Source organism: Neofelis nebulosa, chromosome X (assembly GCF_028018385.1).
Source record: "Neofelis nebulosa isolate mNeoNeb1 chromosome X, mNeoNeb1.pri, whole genome shotgun sequence".
Taxonomy (NCBI): Eukaryota; Metazoa; Chordata; class Mammalia; order Carnivora; family Felidae; genus Neofelis; species Neofelis nebulosa.
The window spans coordinates 10,748,571-10,771,684 of NC_080800.1; the positions used below are offsets into that span (position 1 = coordinate 10,748,571).

The following is a 23,114-nucleotide window of genomic DNA, read 5'->3' on the forward strand; positions in this document are numbered from 1 at the left end:
CAGTGCCCCTTGCATAATGGTTATCTGCTTTACATTTTACTCTCTTTTCTTTTTTTTTTTTTTTTTTTTAATTTATTTTTGGGACAGAGAGAGACAGAGCATGAACGGGGGAGGGGCAGAGAGAGGGAGACACAGAATCGGAAACAGGCTCCAGGCTCCGAGCCATCAGCCCAGAGCCTGACGCGGGGCTCGAACTCACGGACAGCGAGATCGTGACCTGGCTGAAGTCGGACGCTTAACCGACTGCGCCACCCAGGCGCCCCTATTTTACTCTCTTTTCAATTTTTGTTCCTTGTTACAAGGCAGAAGCAAATGAGGAAGCCGATGGTTCTGCCTTCTCTCTGTCATCCGATCTGCCCCAAACCTTACTTCTATCCAATCTCTGTCCCTCTTTTGTCTAGTCAGGAATCAAAAAATATCCTTTGTACTTTGTGGGTCACAAATAAAAGCACAGCACACACAAGGATAAAATATTGGCAAATCAGCCCACCTACACAATGTCCTTTTTCTCACAAGGCAATCAAAAACCGTAATTCTGATTTGAAAAACTTGTGCTTTTCTGTTGATTTCTTAAAATGCAATTGAATTTGAGATAAAGAATCAAAATCCTTTAAGAGAATTACATCTCCAAGCAGGTCATATTTGGGGAGCAGTTTCCCAACATGTAAACTGAATAACGATTGCTTTAGAATAATCATAATTACATCCCCAAACGGGAATTTTTATCTCGGTTAATTTTTTTCTTTGTACTGTCAAATGACGGCTTCTAAAGCAATTATGAAACACTGCACTATTTTTCGCCACTGAAAAGCATGCCCATTACCCTTCGCAGCTCCCTGTTTCCCTGCCATGCAGGCATTTGCAAACGGTGGTTTTGTGATTTAAACTTAATCAAGCAAACTGCCATCTAGGAAGCTCATTCGCCAAATGACCTTTGAGAGCGTCTATCTTTGTATCATGGCAAAGGGCCGGGACAACATCTGTAGGCGTGCCTCCATGGAGGTACGGTTAATCCTCCCTGGGTTTGGTTTCCACTTTCCTAAGGAGTTTTGTGTGGGCGGTGGGAGCAGATTGGCCATCAGAAAAAGCCAAGCTCCCTTTTCTTGGTGGAAGACGGGCCCCCTGCGCAGCAGCTGTGCGCGGGTGTCTTTGCATCCCCTGGGTATGACTTGTCGTCTTGGGTCTGTCCCACCGTTCCCTGGTGCCTGCCGCGTTGTGTCTTGCGTCTCCGATGGCCCCCTTGGACCTGGCTCCCTCCTTGGAGAATTATCACATCCTAGTCAGAAGGGCGGGTGGTGATAGGGTGCTGATGGGTGGCACTCTGCCCCAGCAAAATACATGCAGCTGAGGGGTGTGACCCAGTGATTCAGCTAAGAACGGGCTTTGAGGTCAAGTGGACTGGGCTCGAATTCTGCCCTGGCTTCACCGAAGCTGCAGGGACGAGAATCTGTTCGAGCAGCCTTCCTCCTCTGCAGAACGGGACAGGAATCGGGCCTCCCTTATTTTTTTTAAGTAGGTTCAGCATGGGGCTTGAACTCAGACCCCAAGGTCAAGAGTGGTGTGCTCCACCAGCCGGGCCAGCCAGGCGCGCCTGGAATCGGGCCTCTCTTAGAAGAATTATTTTGAGGACTCAAGGGGTGAATGCACTCAAAGAGCATAGTGCAAGGCCGTGCTTCCAGAAAGGGCTTCATAAACAGGAACTACAGCTACCACGTGGGGAGGGCAGCCCCGGGAGGACTGAGTGTGGCTGACCAGTACCTCGTCTTCACTCCTTATGCTTGGCTTCTTCAGAAAGCGTTGTTTATCGAGGCCCCTGGGTGGCTCAGTCGGTTGAGCGTCCAACTTCGGCTCAGAGCAGAATCCCGCGGTTGGTGAGTCACGGCCTGGAGCTTGCTTCCGATTCTGTGTCTCCCTCTCTCTCTCCCCCTCCCCCACTGGCACGCATGTGCGTGGGCTTTCTCTCTCAAAAATAAACTTTTTTTAAAAAAAGAAAGGTACTGTTTATTGGGTCCTTTGAGTTTGTGCGTGGCCCAAGAACACCTTCCAACTGGACAGCGACTTCCAAGCTTTTACTGTGTGTATAGTGGCTTTTGTCGAAGCCACTGGCTGCACAGACCCATTCTCCCACCCCCATCCTTGGGCAGACGCCTGGCAGTTGTCTCCCTTGCTGTTCCCACATCTTCCTTATGATCACGGACTGTTCTCAATCTGGCCTTTTCTGATTTCCTTTTCCTTCCTTATTCCTCCGCCTCCTCAATATATATGTGTGTGTGTGTGTGTGTGTGTGTGTGTGTGTGTGTGTATATATATATATATATATATAATTTTTTTTTTTTTGGCTTCCATTTCCTGCTCTGATTCCCACCAGCCCCAGGCTGACGACACACACAGTGTGGCAGTCTTCCTATCTGATGCCACTCTCCGTGCCGACCCAGCTGCAGAGAAAGCTGGGGCATCCTTCCCAGGCTCTTGCGAGAGCCAGAGCCAGAAGGTACCATTTCCTTGAGTGGACTCTTCCCAGTCTTGCTTTCCAGGAGGGTGAGGCCGAGTAATGTCGTGTGCCCGTCGGTCCCTAGGAGCAGCGGAGCGCACTCTCTGTGAACATCTCCTCTGAGGAGCCAGCGTGCAAAGCCCTGGCGGCCCGGCCACCAATTTCAAGGTCGTTCCCGTTACTGACTCCAGCACAGCGAGCGGACTGACTCCTCTGTGTGATGAGTTCATGAGTGCCTCGGAGTCTCCCTCTGCCACTGGCCTGCCGAACAGGGACTTCCCGCCCTGGGAGCCTCTCAGGCTGTTTGTGTCTGAGTGTGACTGAAAACCATTTGGTAACATCAGCTGGGGGTGCTTGTGAAAAGACAAGTTCCTGGGGTGCCTGGGTGGCTCAGTTGGTTAAGTGTCTGACTCTTGCTTTCAGCTCAGGTCACGATGTCGCGGTTCACAGGATCGAGCCCTGCGTCGGCTTCTGTGCTGACGGTGCGGAGCCTGCTTGGGGTTCTCTCTCCCTCTCTCTCTGCCTCTCCCCTGCTTGCATATGCTCTCGCTCTCTCTCTCAAAATAAATAAATAAACTTTAAAGAAAAGAAAAAAGACAGGCTCCTGACCTCTTGACTCAGAAGTTATCTGTCAGGGAATGTGGATTGTAACAAGTTTGGGGGGCCACTGCTACCCAGAGTGTGGACCTGAACCCACACGGGCTCCACTTGGGAGCTTGTTAGAAACGCAAATTCACAGTCCTGTCCAGAACCCCCGCATCAGCCCCTCTGGAGGTAGGGCCCGAGGTTCTGTGTGATTCTCGAGCCCCACGCCTGCTGGACCGGGTAAAAGCAGTGTGTTCGTTTCTTCTTGCTGCTGTGACCAATCACCACAAGCTTAGTGGCTTAAGACAACGCAAATGTATTCTCCTACAGTTCTGGGGGCCAGAAGCCTGCAATCAGTTTCCCCGGGATAAAGTCAAGGAGTCAGCAGGGTTGTGGTCCTTCCAGAGGCTCCAGGAGCATCGGTTTCTTTGCCTGTTTTCAACTTCTCGTGGCTGCCTGTGTTTCTTGCCTGGGGGCGCCTTCCTCCATCTTCAAAGCCTGCCTCTGCTTCTGCCGCCGCATCTGTCTCCTTCTCTGAGTCTGCCTCCTCCGCCTCCCTCTTACAAGGACGCTGGTGATGACACTGAACCCACCAGGATAATCCAGGATAATCTCCCGTCTCAAGATCCTCGACCTGATCACGTGTGCAGAGTCCTTTTTGCCATGTAAGGTACCATTCCCAGCTCCCTGGGATGGGACATGGGCAGATTTGGAGTGGGGGAGGGCATTCTTCAGCCTTCCACAGGCAGTCCAAAAAGGTCCTTGTCGATACGTAACTGCGCTACGCAGAAGCCAATGGACCAGTGTTTGTCAAGGGTCTTGACTATGCCCATCATAGTAGTGTAGGCTGCTCCAAAGGTGAGTGAGGGGAATCCCTGAGAGTCCCTTTGTTTTGTTTTTGTTGTTGTTTTTAAATTTTTTTTCATGTTTTGAGAGAGAGAGACAGAGCGTGATCAGGGGAGGGGCAGAGAGAGAGGGAGACACAGAATCTGAAGCAGGCTCCAGGTTCCAAGCTGTCAGCACAGAGTTCGAAGCGGGGCTCGAACTCACGAACTGGGAGATCATGACCTGAGCCAAAGTCCGATGCTTAACCGACTGAGCCACCCAGTTGCCCCAACCCCTGACAGTCCCTTTGGATGAGTGCTTCAGTGTACTAAGCACTTCGCATAGATTATCTTGCTGATGTCTCAGGACAATCCTGTGAGCAGTAAGGGTCGTTAGCTCATCCCCAGACCTGCTGACACAGAACGCACATTTTAACAAGAACTACTGTTCCAGACAACCGGCAAATACAAGCAGTACTTTACTGTCATAATTCTTCTATATAAGGAAAAAGCACCATCTTAATTCTTATGATTAAAATGTTTTGTTTTGTCCTAAACGTAATAAATCTCGTTATAGAAAAATGGTGACACGAACAGAAAAATATCACCTGTCCTCCCAACACCCTAATGTAACCACTACTTCATTCCTTTCAGAGGCTTTTTCACCGAACCTGGTCTAAACATAGCCGCACCGTCATTATTTCAATGGCTTTATGACAGTAGAATGGTTGATTTCAGCGTTCCCCAATTTTCGTCAATTTTTCACTAATCTGAGCAATTTTGTCTTTGTGCGCATAGCTTTTGCCTAAATGAAAGATTATGTCTTTAGAATAGATTTCCCAAAGTGGAATTACTGAGTCTTTGGTAATAAAAACTCAAAAAAAAAAAAAAAAACCAACCACATTTTACGATTTTAGTTGTACGTTGTTTGCATGTGGGTGGGTGGGTATAGGCTGGGAGCTTGTTTTGGGAGCACAAAAATCTAACCTTTTCATCTAGATTCTACGACACAGTGAGAATGTCTCACCTCTGCCTCTTGAACAAATGGGCCTGGGTTCAGCCTGTGGACATGAGTCTAGCTCTAGGAGATGCCTGGTGACATTGCTATGAGGAACCACCCACTCCCAACCTGGGATTCTTATCTTCTAAGACAGTGACCTTGGTCATCAGCATCACCCCTGACAAAGCAGGTCATGGGATGTGCTCACCCCTGCGGTCACTTATGACTATATGGCTGGTTTACAGAAATAGACGGGTGCCAATGTTAACTGTTCTGATGGGTCATGTTAGAAAGTAGCAGTGACTAGGTCACTGTCATTTGATTTCTGTCCCTTCATTTTTCACACCAGTCAAAGCAAAAGTGGGACAAAGATTTGGGTGTTGTTTTTTTTTTTCTGGTGAACTTTTTAAAAAAGTTTTATTTATTTTCGTAATCTCTACACCCAACATAGGGCTTGAACTCACAACCCTGAGATCAAGAGTCACATGCTCTTCCAATTGAGCCAGCCAGGTGCCCTGGTTCCCTTTTTTTAAGCATACAATTTCAGTGGTTTTAAATAGCAACTATCAGGGAGCCCGGGTGGCTGAGTTGGTCAAGCATCCAACTCTTGATTTCAGCTCAGGGCATGATCTCACAGTTCGTGAGTTTGAACCTGGCGTTAAGCTCTGCACTGACAGTGCACAGCCTGCCTGGGGTCTCTCTCTCCCTCTCTCTCTGCCCCTCTCCTGCTTGTGCGCTCACTCTCTCTCTCGAAATAAACAAAAAATTATTTTAAAATTTAAATAGCAACAATCACCACCATCAATTTTGTAACATTTTCATCACCTCCAAAAAACCCTAGACCAAATAGCAACCACTTCCAATTGTCCCAAAGCTTCCCCCTCATTCCCACCCCCCAGACAATCACTAATCTGGAGATTAGTCTCTAGAGATTTGACTATTCTGGGTATTTTATATAAGTGGAATCATTCAATACATGACCTTTTGTGACTGGCTTCTTTCACTTAGCATAGTGGGTTTTATTTTTATTTATTTATTTTTTAAAAATTTTTTCTTTTGAGAGAGAGAGGTGGGGGAGGGACAGAGAGAGAGGGGAACACAGAATCCAAAGCAGGCTCTAAGCTCTGAGCTGTCAGCACAGGGGCTCAAACCCACAAACCCACAAAATGAGATCATGACCTGAGCCAAGGTCGGACCCTTAACTGCCTGAGCCACCCGGGCGCCTCTGGCATAGTTTTCAAGGTTCATCCATGTTGCAGCATATGTCGGTATTTCGTTCTTTTTATGGCAGGATGATATTCCATCGTATGGATGTAAGGATAGACCATGTTTTGTTATTCGTTCATCTGCTGATAGACATTTAGGTCATTTCCAGTTTGGGACTATTATGAATAAATCTTGCTGTGGACATTTGTGAGTTGGTGTGTGGCCACGTTTGCATTTCTTGAGTACCCAGGAGTACTATTGCTTGGTGATATGGTGACTCTGTTTTTCACTTTTTGAGGAACCGTCAGACTGTTTTCCAAAGAGGCTGCACAATCTTGGCATCCCCACCGGCCGTGTATGAAGATTCCATTGTTTTCACATCTTCACCAACACTTGTCTGTGTTTTTTTCTTCGAGCCATCCGTCTGGGTGTAAAGTGGTGTCTCACTGTCATTTTGCTTGCATTTCCCTCGCCGTTAATGGTACTGAATGTCTTTCATTGTCTGTTAGCCATTTGTATATCTTCTTTGAAGAAATGTCTTATTCCAACCCTCTGCCCATTTCTTTAATTGGTCTATTTGTCTTATTATTGAGTTGTAAGAATTCTTTGCCTATCCTGGTTCTAGTTCTCTCAACAGATAAATGATTTACGAATATTTCCTCCTACTTTGTGGGTTGTCCTCACTGGTACATCTTTTTTAGTCTACACGTGGAAAAAAGCTGTAGCAATTAAAATTTTTCTTTTGGTCTTTTTTCAACCATAGTTTTCTGGTGTGTGTGTGTGTGTGTGTGTGTGTGTGTGTGTGTGTGTACGTGTGCAGGTGCAGGTGCATTAAATCCAAACATTAAGCAGCATTTTAAAATACAGTGCCTGGGGCGCCTGTGTGGCTCAATCAGTTGAGCATCTGACTCTTGATTTCGGCTCAGGTCATGATCCCAGGGTCGTGTGATCAAGCCCCGTGTTGGGCTCTGCCCTGAGCCTGGAGCCTGTTTGGGATTCTCTGTCTCCCTCTGCCCACCCCCCCAGCTTGCACACATTCTCTCTCTCAAATAAAAATAAAGATATAAATAAAATAAAATAAAATAAAATAAAATAAAATAAAATAAAATAAAATAAAAGAGTGCCAAAGCAGAAGCAGACTCTTTGTTTGCCGATCTGATTCTTCAAGTAAGTGAAACTGAACCAACACCAAAAATGACAGCTTCTTTTCTCTCCTGTGCCCCCAGACTTCCTACCTAAACACAGATCTCCAGAGACAGAGGAGTGGAAGAAGAGGCAATAAATCATCCACATTTGGGCAGGATCATCTTGCAAATAACGACATACCAGTCAACCAAGAGGCTAAGTCCGTCAGTTGAGGCTGTGAAATCCACTGCAGAATGTCTTAATTGAAAGAAAAAAAATAATAAACATTTTCAGGAAACGAGCCCCGCGTTGACAGGAAACAGGACTGTTCCATGTGTTGGACAAACGTCCCTTCTGAAGAAAAGTGCTGGTCCTTCCACTACTGACACATCTATGCAGGCTGACTTAAACCAATAGCTGAGCTTCTGGGGAAAAGTGGGGACACTGTCTTCTGAAGGCCCCTGCCACGTAAAGGAGTAAGTATCATGAGACAGATGGATCTGGAAGGTTCTTCCCTTTCTTTCCTGGCTGCCCACATGCCTACCGCCCAACCCTCAAGCTCAATCTTTCCCGCAGCCTCCTCAGACCCCGGCAGCCCCCACGGGTCACCTTGCTCTCTGACCACCCCTGGGGCCTTCTGTCCCTCCCACACAATGTTGCACTTGATTCTCTACTTCCTGAGATCGCTTTCTCTGTTAACATCTTGACTCCCGCATCTCCCTGCAAGTTTCTAAAGGCCTGTTGTTTCTTTTTTTATTTTTATTTTAAAAAAAAATTTTTGGGGCGCCTGGGTGGCGCAGTCGGTTAAGCGTCCGACTTCAGCCAGGTCACGATCTCGCGGTCCGTGAGTTCGAGCCCCGCGTCAGGCTCTGGGCTGATGGCTCGGAGCCTGGAGCCTGTTTCCGATTCTGTGTCTCCCTCTCTCTCTGCCCCTCCCCCGTTCATGCTCTGTCTCTCTCTGTCCCAAAAATAAATAAAAAACGTTGAAAAAAAAAATAAAAAAAAAAATAAAAAAAATAAAAAAAATTTTTTTTTAAGACAGAGAGAGCGCAAGCACATAGGGGGGAGGGGCAGAGAGAGCGGGGGGGGGGGGGGGTGGGGGGGAAGGGAGAGGAGAGACAGAGGATCCGAAGCTGGCTCTGCACTGTCAGCAGAGAGCCTGATATGGGGCTCGAACTCATGAACCGCTAGATCGTGGCCAGAGCTGAAGTCGGACACTCAACTGCTCAACCAACTGAGCCACCCCGACACTGCTGAGGCCTGTTTTTCCTTATATACAAAGAAGGGATCCTCTCCATGTTTGTTGAAGTGAGGGCAAGTGTGGTCTAGAAGACTGGGAAACCCTGCTGGGCCAGCGCCCCATCTCACAGGCTGTGCTTCGCTGGGGTTCTCAGGGCCACTGGCAAAAGAGGGAGCAGCAGGCCTGGGGGCCGCAGCTGCTGTCAATGCACTATTTGGCTCTTCCTCTCTGCCCCTCCCCTTCCTGTGCCTCTGTTGTCTGTGTCCTTTCATTTCTCATTTTTTCGAGATTTCTATCCTTCCCACTAAATGACAAGAAGAAAAAATGATCGTTGCTGAACTCAAAGAATAGCAAAAGGAAGGAAGCCTCAAATTATTTCTTCGGTTGTTTTTCATCTTTCTTTTCCTTCTTTTTTCTTTTCTTGTTTGCATTTTGTCAAATGTGGCCAAGTGAGTTTTGGGAACTTGTATCTATCTAGAATTGTAGATGGTGGAAGAAACTGTAGACAGATCATGTAGCTCAACACATACCTTTACAATGAAGAAATGGAGGTTCAGAAAGTTACCCCAAATAGCACAGCTAGTGAGTGGCAGGGTCAAGGCTGGAACCTGGGTCTCTTTTTTTTTTTTTAATGTTTATTTTAAGAGACAGAGAGAGAGCAGGGAGGGGCAGAGAGAGAGGAAAACCAAGCAGGCTCCATGCTGTCAGCGCAGAGCCCGATGCGGGGCTCGAACTCACAAACTGTGAAATCGTGACCTGAGCCAAATTCAAGAGTCGGACCCTTAGCCTGGGTCTCTGGACTCCTCCTCCTGTGCTTTTGCCCCTGTCCCTGGGGTGGGCTTCTTATGCATATGATGCCTGGCTCATAAAGGAAGGATGTTTGATAAATGTCATTATTTTTATCACCATTAGCAATGTCTCCAAACCTATATAGGTCTCTGAATTTAGGCTGATTCAGAAACCTAAACATCCAGGAGTGAAATTCAGCATCAGAAAGAAAGAAAGTAACGCATTGCTCTGACAGCTTTCCGAAAACTCATCATGGCAGAGTTTCCTAAAACTCTACAGTCTCTTATTCTGTAAAAGTGCTGGCTTATTGTTGGCAGATGATTAAACCCCAAATCCAACGCAAAACCAGAACTTAAGAGCTGAACATTCAGAAATGCGTATGGATATCCTGACCCTCTCCTGGCTCAGCCCTGCCACATGTGGCCTTGAGTCAGGCTGTCCAGTGCAATTAAACGTCACGTTCTCTGTCAGACGAGTGGCATCTCCAGAATTAGCGAGCAATGCTGCTGTAGGAAAAGGCTCCATCAAATGTATCCACGCTGTGGAATCAGACAAAATGTATCTGTGTGAGAATCAGCTGATTTTATGGAGGGGAAGGAGGGGAACATCAGGGCCCTGAGAAATTCTCATTATCTTGCTTTGAGAACCTTCCAATGAAAACAGACATTGATAGGGCTTCCTTCCAGCAGAAGCCTTAGGATTAGCTTCTTCTGCTTGCCTAGACAGTGGAAACAGCACTCTCTTATAACCCTTCCTTTTAGCATAAAGATCTTGGTTATATGATGTAGCAGTGATAGAAGGAATAAGAGGAATAAAATGGAACCAAGACACCGAGATAAAAGGCAGAGCACAATTTTTCTGTTTAATGTTTTCTGAAAAGTATCATGATCTGACGAGATTTTTCCTTCTTTCATCCTCTTGATGGCTGAGGCCCTGATTGTTGCAATCAAAGTCGAGTGGAGTACCCGGTGAATCAGCTCCCAGGATAATGCAACTCTGGGAGAACTGAGCTCAGAGTTTTAGAAGGAAGGTTCATGAGAATCATGTGCCGTGCTGGCTGTCAGGGAGATGGCCGTGTGGGGACCTGGGGGCCCGCGGCCCAAACAAAGACTTCTGTGACCTCCGGGCTCATGGGTACGCTCCAGGAGGGCCCAGTCCCAACCCAGAGCAACATGGCGCCGGGGTGGCACCAGTGTTATTTCAGTCCTGTGCCTTGGGCTCTTGTGGTGCATATCTTGCCGCCCTAGGAAGGGCCATGGGAGAAACCTCAGCGCTTGTGTTATCTCTAGGTTAACCGTTTCCGGTGTTGCAAATAAGCAAATCCTGGGGCTTCGATGGTTTATTGGAATATCAAGGAGCTGGAGGGCGTTTGCTCTATAAATCCTCCCTGAGTATCTGGTGGAGGCCCATCTCTGTGTGACAGGCTGGGAGAGTGGGGAGACAGGAACCCAGCCCTCTGGGAATTTACAGTCAGGGGCTGGCTTTGGAAGAAGTACTACCAGGGACTCACCTCATTCAACGGTGGCCTTATGTAAAGAGTGCTTTTTTGTCACCGATGCTGGGACACCTCGGTCCTCACTTCACCCTGCCCCGAGAGCCACAGCTCCTTAGGATCCTGGGATTAATGATCAGAAGGCAGGAACTGCCTGGTCAGAGAATCTTAGGATAGTTTTTGGCCACGTGGCATGCACCACGTGAGAGTCAGGTGGTACCCCACCCGGCTTATGCCTGATCCCGAAAGAGAAAGTTCAAGAGGGTTTGGCAAATGTCAGTATGTCAGTGTTTGCTCTTGTGTCCCCTCCCATTAATAGGGCCACCCACGTAACACAGGCAGGGGAACCTACTGACTTCGTTTCGTCCTTCCACAGTCCATGCTTGACAGCACTGCGTCCTGGGTGTTAAACAGCCCGGGATGCTTCCATCTGAACCATCGGGATCTGAGTTCTTACGTGACTGGCTGAAAAGCAGCAGAGTCATCCCAAAGCGATTTATTGAATAAATAGAAGAGCGAGCGAGAGAGCAAGGGAACGAGGGGGTGAGAGACTGAGAGAGCGAGCGAGAGCGAGAGCCTTTATGCAGATGTCCAGAAAGTCCAGTGCGATCGGCCTTGAGGTTTAATTAGTTAAATCTGTCATCTCAACCCCAGACACTTCAGAGCCGTGGTGCTCAGCCGGGCTGCGCGTGACAATCCCCTGGGGAGCTGACAGAATGTACAGATGCCCAAGTCCTACCACCGACGAATTAAATCCGAGTCTCTGGGGTGGTTCACAGACATGAGTATTTATTAGCATTTCCACTGCTATAGAATCATCAGACAACTGACGATCACTGAATTAGATGTCTGCGAGAGGATTTAGGAGGACCAGATTTTTAAAATCCCCTGCTCTTCTGAGTATACTCCAACTCCATTTCAACATAAGACCTGGGCATGATTAGTATCAGGCCTCAGTAACCTCAACTCGTTATTACTCTCAACATTTTGCGTTACCAAGAGAATACTGCTTATATGTATGCACAAACACGTTTGAGTATATAGTCATGCATCTATGCAGAGAGGTGGGTTCAGCACTATGTTTCTGGCAACAGAGTACATAATGGCTTCATTTCTGTCAGAGATGCATTCACCTCCTTTCCTGACACGGACCCCTGAAAATTCAGGCACGCCTTTATTCAGAGAACACGAGCCTGCTGCAGCAGGTGCAAAGGAGACAAGGGCCTGGCCAGCGGGAGGGGGAGAAGAGCCTACTCATTATCCAACGAAACAGCGTTGTATTGGGTGCTGACGGAGGTTCCGGCCAACACGATGGCTTAAGAGAAAGAGCTAGAAGAGACGACTTTCCTGAGATTTGACGGATGAGGAGTAGCTTGCCCGGCAGCTCAGGGTGGGGATGGAATAACAAGATGGGTGTAGGGCAGGCTCAGAGGCAGGAAAGAAAGAAATTCCTAACTGGGCCTCCGTCTTGCCCTCGCCTAGAATATTCCATTAAGAAACACGACAAAACAGGGTGCTATAATCCTGTTTCCTCCTAACATAGGGGGTTCTGGACACTTCTTCACATAGGGAATGAGATAGAAGCCGTGCCCTTTAGGGAATTTCAGTCTCATGGGGGGCTACGAATGGACCTGCATCACCACGCTTTCCTTTCTGAATTTTTTTTTTTTCCAAAGCAGACTGTTGAATCTGCTCTAACTGAACGCAAGACAAACCCAGTGAGAGGAATGAAAGTGTGTCATATGTAAGTAGCTGAAGCAGCGCGCCTGAGACTTCGGTCTGGCAACGACACCCTATGGTTGTATATCACTTTGCCATTTATTAGCGTATTTGATCTTCATAAAAGCTTTGTGAGGTAGACAAGAGGAGACAGGCAATATTATTCCCGCTTTACTTGACTCAACGGGTCAAGTGATTGACCCAGAGTAAGGAAGTAATGAATTGCTCTAGAACCCACGTCTTCCTACTCCTTATTTCATCTTTCTACATATTTCTTTCCTTCTGGCTGAACACCAATTTGTCACAAATGTCTCCATGCCACACCATTTAGAAAGCAGAGAAAGCTAGTCCTGGAATAACTCAATTTGAGGAGAATGTCTTAGTCCCCAGTTTAGTCTCTTAGCAACCACATATATTTAGTGATGGCTCCTTCCATGCCTATAAAGCATACCCAATGCGCACTTGGTTTCACATGTATTCCTTGAGCTGGACCGTAATTTAACTACAGCTTTGGTCTAAAAACTCTAATAACTCTTTCATACTCAGATTCTTATTTTTCATCTTCTCTGCTATGCATATGATGTATGAAATTCTGACAGTTTCTCATTTTAAAAATTAATTTTCTCGGGGCGCCTGGGTGGCTCAGTCAGTTAAGTGTCCGCCTCTTGATTCAGGCTCAGGTCATGATCTCATGGTTCGTGAGATTGAGCCCCACGTCGGGCTCTGCACTGGGTGGCTCTCTAAGGGCGCCTGGGTGGCTCGATTTCTTAAGCATCTGACTCCTGATTTTGGTTCAGGTCACGATCTCACAATTTGTGAGATCAAGACCCACATCGGCCTCTGCACTGACAGTGCAGAGCCTGCTTGGGATTCTCTCTCCCTCTCTCTCTCTCTGTCCCCCCCCCCCACTTGTGCCCTCTCTCTCTCCATTCCCCGCAAAAATAAATAAAAAAAGATTCTCTCTCTCTCTCCCTCTGCCCCTCTTCCCCGCTCAAGTGCCCGCTCTCTCTCAAATAAACATTAAAAAAAAAGATGATCTCTTCAAAAAAAAAAAAAAAAGACATTTTCTTTAAGAGGATGATGCTAATAAAGGATATTTTTTTCTTAAAGGTGCTTTCTGACTTCAATAAACTTATGGGAATTTATACAGGTACAACCTTTTGGGGAAATAATATGACAATGAGTATCAAAACCCTAAAACACATCCTCTGTTTGACCTGTTAGTTCCACCTCTGGAATCTGTCCCAGGGAAAGCAAATCTAAACTGCAGACCAAAATTTGTGCGTACAGGTCTTTCTTGATGCCTTATTTAGTGGGTGGGTTGAGTTAAATTTTATACAGTCATAAAAAAGAATATCGTGCTTTCATTAGAATAAATCTTTTAGTGGTAGAATGCTCATTTTACTAGTTACGAGATCAAGTGGAATGTGTGCATGTTATGAACCCAGCTACGCGAAGCCCCATAGATGAGAGAGAAACACACCAAAATGTCAACAGTAGTTGTGTCTGGGAGGCACCATATTGGTAAATTTCCTTTCTCACGCATGTTTTTCTGTTTCTCTCAAGTTTTCTGCTGTGAGTGTGTGTTATTCTTATGGCGGGGAAAAAACGAGCTTTGAAGGACCGTGCTTCTGTGTTGAATGTAGCGTCTACACAGGCATCTACTTTGAAGAGCTCTGAGAATATGCTCCAGGGAGTGAAGTGAGGAATAACACAACCATCCTGGCACTGGCCTCCCTGCTTCTACCCTTGACTCCCTCCAGCTGGTGCTCTGCACGGCAACCAGAGGTATGCTCTTAACATGGAAGGACCCATTTCACTCTTTCACTCAATATCCTCTAGTGGTTTCCCATCTCGTTAAGGCAGTGTCTTCAGCAGAGCTGACAAAGCCCTATGGCATCCACTCCCTCCTCCCCACTGCCTGTGCCCCCCACCTCCATCTACTCCGGCCACACTGGCTTCCTTGCTGTCCCTTCCACAGACCAGGAAAACACCTGCCTCGGGAATGTTCCCTCTCAAAGGTGTTCTCTCAAACACCAGGATGGCTGCCCCCTCCCCTTCTGCACATCTTCCCCAAATGTCACCTTCTCAGGGAGCCTTCCTAACCATCCAATTCAGATCTATATACCCCACTCTCCTCCTAGGTATCCATCCTACGCTCCTGATCCCTCTTACCGGATTCATTTTTCTTTTATCTGTAGGACACATCATCTTTTTTTTTTTTTTTAATTTTTTTTTCAACGTTTATTTATTTATTTTTGGGACAGAGAGAGACAGAGCATGAACGGGGGAGGGACAGAGAGAGAGGGAGACACAGAATCGGAAACAGGCTCCAGGCTCCGAGCCATCAGCCCAGAGCCTGACGCGGGGCTCGAACTCACGGACCGCGAGATCGTGACCTGGCTGAAGTCGGACGCTTAACCGACTGCGCCACCCAGGCGCCCCACACATCATCTTTTAATACACGACGCAGCCCACTTATTCAGCACAGGCTTCAGTGTGTAATTGGCAGGCCAAGAGACTGAGCTCTCCCAGCTCATCTGCGCTGTGAAAATGTGGAAATCGCCTTTTGTGCCTGTTTTCCTCTCCCAAAGTATATATTTTTTTGGCAGAGAAATGAGCACATTGTCTATATAGCCCTACATTTGTCTACTTGTGTATTTGTTACAACTGGCCGTGTAAAGGTACATCATATAGGTCATCGCATATGACTTAGGTCTCTACTAATTCTGTTTGAGTCATTGCCAAATACATTTCCAAAATGGCCCTAACATAAAGACATACTCAATTTCATTGAGATGTATATTTATATTCTTTTTGGAAGGATATTATATGCACATGGTTCAATAGTCCAAAGATAGAAAAAGGTATACAGTGAAAAATGTCCCTGTCTTCCAGTTCCCCAGTGCCCCTCGCTAGTGGTAACTATTGTTAGCAGTGTCTTATGTATTCTTACAAACATATTGTATCGCTACCAAAGTAAATTCATACGTAATATATAGTTCCCTTTTTTATCCCCAAAGCAGCATACTCCACACACTATTCTCTCTACCTTGCTTTTATTAGTTCATCTAGGTGATCATTCTGAATCAGTACATAAAGATTCTCCTTACTGTTTTGTAGTGGCCTGTCATTCCATTGAGTGTATGTGTCCAAAATTTTTTATTTATTTTTAAATATTTTATTAAAATTTTTAAATAATGTGTATTTTTGAGAGAGAGAGAGAGAGAGAGAGAGAGAGAGACAGAGTGTGAGCAGGGGAGAGGCAGAGAGAGAGGGAGACACAGAACCCGAAGCAGGTTCTAGGCTCTGAGCCATCAGCACAGAGCCCAATGTGAGACTCGAACCCATGAACCGTGAGATCATGACCTGAGCTGAAGTCGGATGCTTAACTGACTGAGCCAGCCAGGCTCCCCTAAAGATTTTATTTTTAAGTAAATTCTACACCCAACGTGGGATTCCAACTTACAACCCAAGATCAAGAGTCACATGCTTGACCAACTGAGACAACTAGGTGCCCCATGCACGTGTCAAAATTACTTAGCCAGTCCTATACCGGTAGATGTCTGGATGTTGGCATTGTTTCCAATCTTTTGGTATCATAGACAATACTTGTATATATAAGTCATTTTGCACATATACAACTGTATCTGTAGAATACATTCCTAGAGGTAATTCAATTTGTCACTTTGTGCATTTATAATATTGCTGCATATCTTATTTTTGGGTATGAGGACACAGGATTTTCAAGATGTCAACCTCTGGGGTGCCTGGCTGGCTCAGTCGGTAGAGCATACGACTCTTGATCTTGGAGTTGTTAGAGCTCTACACTGGGTACAGAGATACTTATAAAATATATATATTTTACTTAATATATATTACTTTATATACATGACTTATAATTGTGTGTATATATATACATATATGTGTGTGTGTATGTGTGTATATACACATACACACACACATATCCTCTGTAAATTAATGTGAGATTTCAACGTCATTCCAACCAAAATATCCATAGTGTCAGTTTTTGGAACTTTAAGTCCACTTATGACACACTTTTGCTCTGCATTCACCAATGGCTCCCCATCTTGCTCAGAGAAACAGCCCAAATCTTCATTTTCCCACAAGGCCCTCTTGGATTACTCCCTGTTACTTCCCTGACCTCATTTCCTTCTCTCTCTCATGCGCTTTGCTCCAGGCACACTGGCCTCTGGTCTCAGGGCCTTTGCACAGTGCTTCTGCTTGTCCGCGCACTTTGTTTCCTCACCTCAACCGCCATATTCTCAATGAAGCCTATCTTGATCCCCTGGTTTCGTACTTTCCCCACTTCCTATCTTCCTTCCCTATTTTGTCTCTCTCCGTCTCACTTATCACCCTTTGACACTGTAGGTATTTGACTGATTTGTCTTCCTCTCTCATGCAGCTAGAACGTAAGCACCACGTGGGCAGATATTTTCCCTGTTCTGGTCACTGCTGTATCCCCAGTGCTTAGACCACTGCCTGTTGCTTAGGAGTTGCCCAGTTAACACTGATTGGTTTAAATAAGCATGTGGAATAGCCGGAACCCTGGGGGGGAAATGATTAACAGGTAAGGGGTGGTGATTAGCTTTACTACATAGGAAAATAGGTTATAAAGCAAAACTAATTAAAATTGGGTTTCTGGACCAAGAATAACTTGAGCAGAAGAAGAGAACAGGGTTTGGAAATAGACCCAAATCCATATGAGAATTGGAAACACGATGACAGTCACGTATGAAATCAAGACAAGAAAAGATGGATTATTCAATAAACGGGTTTGGAATACCTGTCTAGTCACTTGGAGAAAACAAGATGAAAACTCTATGTCTCCTCTTACACCAGGGAACCAAAGATACACAGTAAAACCCTGGGTTGTGAGCAACTTGTTCTGTGAGTATTCCGCAAGACCAGCAGACATTGCTGATAAATTTTATTTATTTATTTATTTTTTGAGGCTTCTTCTTTTTTTTTAATATATGAAATTTATTGTCAAATTGGTTTCCATACAACACCCAGTGCTCATCCCAAAAGGTGCCCTCCTCAATACCCATCCCCCACCCTCCCCTCCCTCCCACCCCCCATCAACCCTCAGTTTGTTCTCAGTTTTTAAGAGTCTCTTATGCTTTGGCTCTCTTCCACTCTAACCTCTTTTTCTTTTTTCCTTCCCCTCCCCCATGGGTTTCTGTTAAGTTTCTCAGGATCCACATAAGAGTGAAACCATATGGTATCTGTCTTTCTCTGTATGGCTTATTTCACTTAGCATCACACTCTCCAGTTCCATCCACATTGCTACAAACGGCCATATTTCATTCTTACATTGCTGATAAATTTTAACTTGATAAACAAGTGATGTCTTACAATACGAGTAGTAGGTGATGCCGAACGTTACATGATCACAACTGAGCCAATGGTTCTCAAAATTCGCTTTGATACACAAGTGCTTTGGATTACAAGCATGTTTCTGGAATGAATTATGCTCGCAAACCAAGGTTTTACTCTATCTGGAAAAAAAATCCAACACTAAAATTTGGGGGGACTAATTTGTAATCATGGGGACAAGACTAAGAAGAGATGTAGGAAAAGATTAATAAATTTCACAAAAAACAAAAAAGCTCTTGTAGGGAAAATTGCCAGACAGAGTTAAAAGACAACACGTACTAGTAAGAACTTTTCAAGATATATGACTTGTGACTAATTTCCGAAAGTTGCAAAAAGCTCTTATTAAATCGATAAGAAAAAAATGAAGAACCTGACAGAAAAATGGGACAGGACATGAATAAGCAGTTCTCAGAACAAGAAATCCCAGTGGCCAATAAATAGTGACAAAAGGCTTACCTTCACTTATACTTTTAAACATGCAGATTAAAATATCAAGAAAATACATTTTTTTTCATTATCAGATCGGCAACGATCCACCAATTTGTTAACAGCTACACTGGCAAAGAAGAGACGTACGCATTCTCACTTACTGCTGGGAGAGGGCAGTTTCGGGCGATCTCTTTGCAGAGCACTTTGGCAATATCTCTGAAAATTAAAGCTGGACAATGCTCTCTGACCCAGCAGGTCCACATCTAGGAACTTGTACTATGGAGACAAGGAAAAAAGATCAAGCATATACACTGTAGAATTATTTGCATTAAAAAATAAAACCCCGATTGTCCAATCATAAGGAAACACCAGTTAAATAAACCATTCTGCATCCATACAATGGAAATATTCTACAGCCATTTAATAAATTACTTGGGATCTTATATGTGATTATGTGATACAAGATTCAGTAAATGCAAACAACACGTGTAGTATATTTCTATTTGTGATAGAGTGGACATGCGTATATATTATTGTATGTATATAAAAAGGGTTCTGGAAAGATCTATAATGTAGCAGGTAGTGGGAGTTAGGTCTATGTTGAGGAGACAAAACTGTGCCTCTTATTTTGTAGCTCCTTTCTGGTTCTCATTTCTTGCACTGTGCATGTGTCACATGTATTATAACATTAAAACACACACACACACACACACACACACACACACACACACACACACGTTAAATTTCACTCTAAAAATTGTCCTAATTCTAAGGAATGAGGTTCGGGGCGCCTGGGTGGCTCAGTCAGTTAAGCATCTGACTTCGGCTCAGGTCATGATCTTGCGATTCCGTGGGTTTGAGCCCCACATCAGGCTCTGTGCTGACAGTGCGGAGCCTGCTTGGGATTCTGTCTCCCGCTCTCTCTCTCAAACAAATGACCTTTCAAAAATATGAAAAAAAAAAGTCTCTAATGACATTCATCTCTACTGAAATGACTTCAACTATGGAAGGTAGTTTACTCCTCATTCATATTTTCTTTGTTAGCAATAACAAAAAGACCTTTCCAGAGGCAGGAAGCTGGAATCAAAAGAGAATGTATGAAATAAAGGCCTGATTTAAGTCCATGAGATCAAAGGACATTTTCGTCTCCCAATTAAAGAGACATTCCCACTTTCCAGTCCACAGACACGGATGATTGGCCCCAAGCCCACTGTAGCCCGAGAGAGCTCGGTTTGCATTCCCAACCTATAGCTACAAGGTGACCCAGGAAAAGTTATCGAGTCCCTCTCCATCAGTTAAGTTACGAAGTTGTATATAAAGCAAATCCCCAAAGAACGGCTTAAAAGAGATGGAGGTTTTTCTTCCCTCTGACACGAGGTAATTCCAGAGTGGTGCCCTCCGTGGAACTGTGAGATCAGAAATTTGTGTTCAAACTGCTAAGTTAGTTTGTGGCAATGTGTGCCACAGCTGTAGAGAACTGATACAGAGGATGGTGGAGCTCGATGGCCCTAGATCAGGCATCAGCAAACTCTGACCTGGCCCACCAACCAAACCCAGCCCACTGCCTGGTTCTTTAAGTACAAGGTTTTACTGGCACACAGCCACACCCGTTTTTGTCACGTGTTGTCTTTGTGCCCGTCTGCCTCTCGTGCTGCCATGTTGGAGCTGAGGAGCTGCAACGCCTAAAACATTCACTATCTGGTTCTTTAGAGAAAAAGTTTGCTGACCCCCGCTCTAGCCGATCTCGAGATAACCAGATGACAAAAGCGGTTTACTTGGGTGGTGACTCCTGAAAGCACTGGGGACATGGTAGAGGTGAGACGGGGAACAAAGGCAACCAACAGTTTGTGACTGAGCAGGGCATCACTGTGGGTGACTGAGGCTGCATCCTACCAGAAAGTTCTGGGAAGCGGCATAGAACAGGCACCTCAGTTATCTATGTGATATAGGCAAGGGAGCCGGGAATGAATCAACCCCCATCAGTCACTGGTTGTGCACTGCTGATTCCGTAGTTTGGAGAAAGCCCTTGGGAAAAAAGATGTTAATACAGACAGTCGGAAGTCAGCCTTAAGTGGTAAGTCCTGGCGGGTAGAGATGGGGCAAGAACTGAGTCTGCTACAAGTGGGAAAAGGACATGTGTCCGAGTCCAGCTTCTGCCCAGGCCCCCACCCCACTACTAACCATCCCTCCCCCGAGAAGGAATGACCCATCTAATTGGTGAATTTGGAAGAAGGAGGTGAGCATGCTTGGCTCAGGGTTTCTTGAGTTCTCTTCCAGATTTGTCTGCCCACATAAAGGGTCCACTCTGTTTTGCTCTCCATTAGGAGAGAAGCTTATGGCATGGGCACCGCCCCAGAAATAGCAGAGCCCACACTTAGGTTCAAGTCGGTGAGAATGTATTGGAAAGTCTGTTGGCCCCTGGATTTAAGGCCACATTCTTCGGTCATCAACAATGCTGATTATTTCTATCTCCACTTGTTGGACTCTTGAATTTATTTTTCAGTTGGTCTTAAACTTGGGTAGAAGGAGGGTTGCAATTTATTAGGCTCTTAAACCCCACAAATGATTATTATTTCTATGGACTGTCTTCCTTAGGTTCATAACATAATCGAACACGTTACTGTGAAAATCTCAAACAATGCCCAATTTGTGGTCAGTATATTTGCTTCCTTATATGGAACAGGTCTAAGAACAGAGGACAGAATGTTGTACCAGAAATTTGCTTTCCCAGCTAGTACCCAGAACTGTTTTACTGGAAAGATGACAGGAAAGTGCTGTGTACTGGAAAATGCTCATGATAGATTCATACTCTTCTCCTCATAACTTGGGCAACAATGGACTTTTGTGACCTGAAGAGACACACTATATTCTAGAACAGAAATAACAGATGTGCATGTCTCCATTGCACAGGGAATGCCATTTACCCCAGAGAAAGCGGAAGGAGCCACAGACGACAAAACAGTAGTGCCTTTTATGGGCTCTTTTTAGAAACTTGATTCTTATACCCCTTTGCTTTTCACTTCATGCATGGTTATAAAGAGATTCTCTGCCACTTGTATCTGTTCGGTAACAACTTCTATTTCTACTGCACATTTTTTTTTTTTAAAAAGCTTGAAACATCTCATGAAGCACTCGCAACAGAAAACAGAAAGAAAAATGATACATGCAGGGAAGCAGAAACGTCAGACAAAGTGAGTTATTATAAATGCGACTACAGTGGGCAGAGGATGTGAGTCAATAATGGGAGGAAACGGCCACGGCCGTCCTCCATCTTGAATAGCCCAGATCCTGACTGGCCTGACCCCGGGGCCTTCTCACAGCATGGCTGGTGGCTACATGTCTCAAAGAGGATTAGGTGCCGCTGTCGGTAAAGCGAGACTCTAAATCACAGTAGTTCAAGAAGACAGAACTTTGCTTCCTCGTGTAAAAGTTAGGGCAGGGCAGTCCAGAGCTGGTGTGGCTGTTGTGCTTCCTGCAGTCCTCAAGGGTCCAGGCTCCCTTCCTCTCACTGCTCCCCAATCCCCAGGGTGCGACCTTCCATCTATGGTGTGAGATGATTGGGACTCTAGCCACCACATGGGAATTCTGGGCAGCAGGAGAGGCAAGGGGTGAAGAAGAAAACTGCACCACGGTATGTGCCTGCTGTCTTTTGAAGGAGGTGCCTGACAGCAGCCATGGGACACTTTCGTTCACACCTCATCAGCCAGGACATAGGCACACAGCCACATCTAACTGCAAGGGAGGCTAGGAAACGTGGCGTTTCCGTAGGTCCAGCTAAAAATCACAGTTCCTAGGACTATGGAAGAAGGGACATTGGATATTGGGAGACAACCAACAGTCTCTGCCACAATGAGCTGGAAATGGATCACTGGGGTGTGGTCTCCACGTGCCGTTCCCAAATGCTGGTCCTCAGAAGCAGTGCCAACCCCCCGACAAAGTAGTCACTGGGCTCTGCTGAAACGTAGACAGGGGCGCCCGGGTGGCTCAGTTGGTGAGGCGCCAGACTCTTGATTTCGGCCCAGGTCATGATCTTACCATCGGGAGATCTAGCCCTGCATCGGGCTCTGTGATGGGCGTGCAGCCTGCTGAAGATTATCTCTTTCCTTCTCCCTCTGCCCCTTCCCCACTCCCCCACATGTGCCTGTGCACTCTCTCTCAAAATAAATAAGTAAGTAAGTAAATAAATAAATAAATAAATAATTGATTTCAAAAAGAAATGTAGACAGATTTGTGCAATGTGGTTTTTTTAAATACTTATCTTTAAAGTTTATTTATTTTGAGAGAGAGAGAGAGAGAGAGAGAGAGAGTGCACGAGCAGGGTAGGGGCAGAGAGAGAGAGGGAGAGAGAGAATCCCAAGCTGACTCTGTGCTGCCAGCACGGAGTCCAACTCGGGGCTCGAATGCACAAACCATGAGATCATGACCTGAGCTGAAATCAAGACTCGGATGCTTAGCCGACTGAGCCCCGCCCCCCAGGCTCCCCAGTAGTTATTTTTTGAGGGACTCCATAGGAACATCTGTGGGGCTTCCTAAGACCCTGTCTACCTCTGCCACCCTCAGACACATGGGGAACATGCTTTTGTGCCCATGCCTGGCTGCCTGAGACCCATTTGCCACAGACCGAGGGGCCATGATTTTTCTAGGGTCTTACTCCTGCCACGGGATTCCACCCAGGAGGCGAGACACAACCTCTTCTGGGATACCGAGGTCAGGTCCGTATTAATTAGAAAGCTTTTGGCTGCAAGTCAAGTGGTTTAAAAATATGGATTGAATCATCTCACGTGACAAGAAGGTTGGAAGCAGACAGGCTACTT

The 23,114-nt window shown here is 45.8% G+C and overlaps 2 long non-coding RNA genes across 3 annotated transcripts in view; one reads left to right on the forward strand and one right to left on the reverse strand.

Annotated features, from left to right (window-relative positions):
- The window catches only part of LOC131502478 (uncharacterized), a 36,803-nt gene that overhangs the window by 7,805 nt on the left and 5,884 nt on the right, over nt 1-23,114 (reverse strand). The window contains exon 3 of the long non-coding RNA XR_009257063.1: nt 18,462-18,576. This is a non-coding gene — a long non-coding RNA (uncharacterized LOC131502478). The remainder of the gene's footprint in view (nt 1-18,461; nt 18,577-23,114) is intronic.
- Nucleotides 2,741-21,602, forward strand: LOC131502477 (uncharacterized). 2 transcript variants are annotated; one of them, XR_009257061.1, is made up of 4 exons: nt 2,741-3,741; nt 7,333-7,707; nt 14,038-14,259; nt 21,411-21,602. It is a non-coding gene; the product is annotated as an uncharacterized LOC131502477 (long non-coding RNA). The 2 variants fall into 2 exon arrangements; XR_009257062.1 differs by lacking the exon at nt 21,411-21,602 and adding an exon at nt 14,673-14,687.